The sequence below is a fragment of the Etheostoma spectabile genome, chromosome 15 (assembly GCF_008692095.1).
Source record: "Etheostoma spectabile isolate EspeVRDwgs_2016 chromosome 15, UIUC_Espe_1.0, whole genome shotgun sequence".
Taxonomy (NCBI): Eukaryota; Metazoa; Chordata; class Actinopteri; order Perciformes; family Percidae; genus Etheostoma; species Etheostoma spectabile.
Window position 1 is genome coordinate 15,596,897 of NC_045747.1, and position 1,971 is coordinate 15,598,867.

Genomic DNA, 1,971 nt, shown 5'->3' on the forward strand with positions numbered 1-1,971 from the left:
GTGTGTGTGTGATAAAAATGTATTTCAAGAGTTTATGTCAAAGTGCTTGTGGATGCATTATTCAGTATGAAAAAATGATCAGCGTCCTAATGCATTCTACATTACCTCAGTTGAACTGTGGCATTGTATGAGTTCAGCTAGTGCAGAGGACATACTGAACTGGAGCAAACATAATTGGCCACATCAAAAGAAATGGCGAAGAATAATATTGCAATTGTCTTTAAATTGTCCAAACCAAAATATCCTTGGATGAAAAAAAGGACACAAGCATGAGTGCATGTATGTTGTCATTAGAGTATTGCACACATGTTTTCCACGCTGCCATTATTTCTACTAGAGAATATAAAATCCCTTTTTTATTTTTTTATTTTCCTTACTCCTAGGTACGGCTCATAATCTTATGGGCATGCACCCTGTGACGAGGTGTCACAATTACATTGCTTTATTTTAAAGGGTTGCAAGCAAAAAAGGTTGTGGAACCACCACGGACCTATACAGGTGTGCTCATCTGTTTGCCCCGCCTAAAGTTTCGAACCCTTCCACAAGTGCAAATCATTACCAATGTTAATGGGAACCGCTAATGTTAAAGATAGCTTTTTGGAAAACTGTTGTTGAAAAGTTAAACAAATAAGGAAAGACTCAGGGATGACATGCAAAAAACGTTCCCAGCATGGAAGACAGCCAGGACATTGCAGTAATTTAGCACAGCCCTCAGGAAGCTGAGCTACCAGGATGTCCTAGGAAGCTCCTAATTATTACAGCATGGGTGTAGCAGTGATGGCATTAGTTGTCATGCAATTAGCGACGCTTTCACAAAGAGTATGCATATATTTTGCCATATATATACATGCCATATATATGTGTGAGATAAACACAACCTGATACTGTAATGACAGCGAGATCAAAGCCAGAGTGATGGAGATGCAGCAGGAGGAGAAAATTGAGAGGGATAGTGCGGTTGCTGCTAAAACCCAAAGCTCTCCACGAGTCCCCAGAGAATCAATCACACAATATAAACTCAGCAAAGATCCTTTCATTGGCGTTACCATGGAAATGTCAGGCACATGCGTGCGTGCTAAAAACATGCATGCTAGGAAAGAAACCAATCAGTGTTTGCATCCATTAATCATGTATGTCTTATCGTTTTCTTGCTGCGTGCGTCAAGTAATGGAAAAAGCTTTTGAAACAGTAATTGTAGAGATATTTCAGAATTGGCCTCAGGTCTCTTTGGAAATTCATACGTTACTGTGTAAAGTTGTGTTCAGAATGATAGCAGTGTGTTTTAAAAAGTTAATATTATTCCATGGCCACTTCATAACGTCAATCTTGCTCATCTGGAACCCTGACTTTCTTCACTTACTGGTGTGTTTTGGGTCATTGTCTTGTTAAAAGACCCATCTCAAAGGCATTTCCTCTTCAGCCTAAGGCAACATGACCTCTTCAAGTATTTTGATGTATTGAAACTGATCCATGATCCCTGGTATGTGATAAATAGGCCCAACACCACAGTATGAGAAACATCCCCATAACAAAATTTTGGCACCCCCATGCTTTACTGTCTTCACAGTGTACTGTGGCTTGAATTCAGTGCATGGGGGGGTCGTTGGACAAACTGTCTGCGGCCCCTAGACCAAAAAAGAGCAATTTTGCTCTCATCAGCCCACAGAATGTTGCGTCATTTCTCCTTTGGCCAGTCAATGTGTCTTTTGGCAAAATTCAACCTATTCAGTACGAGTCTTTTTTTCAGCAATGAGACTTTGCGAGGGCTTCTAGCTGAAAGCTTTGCTTCACATAGCCTTCTTCTGATCGTAATAGTATTCACAGGTAACTTTAAGTCAGCTTTGACTTTCCTGGAGCTGATCATTGGTTGATCTTTTGCCATTTTGGCTATTCTTTGATCCATTCAAATGGTAGTTGACCGTTTTGTCCCACGTCATTCAGGCTTTGGATGCCATTTCAAGGCATTTGAAA

General features: G+C 40.3%; 1 protein-coding gene across 5 annotated transcripts in view; it reads left to right on the forward strand.

The window, feature by feature from the left end:
- mpp3a (MAGUK p55 scaffold protein 3a) overlaps window positions 1-1,971 on the forward strand; it is a 29,960-nt gene that overhangs the window by 17,350 nt on the left and 10,639 nt on the right. The gene's annotated exons all lie outside the window — the stretch shown is intronic.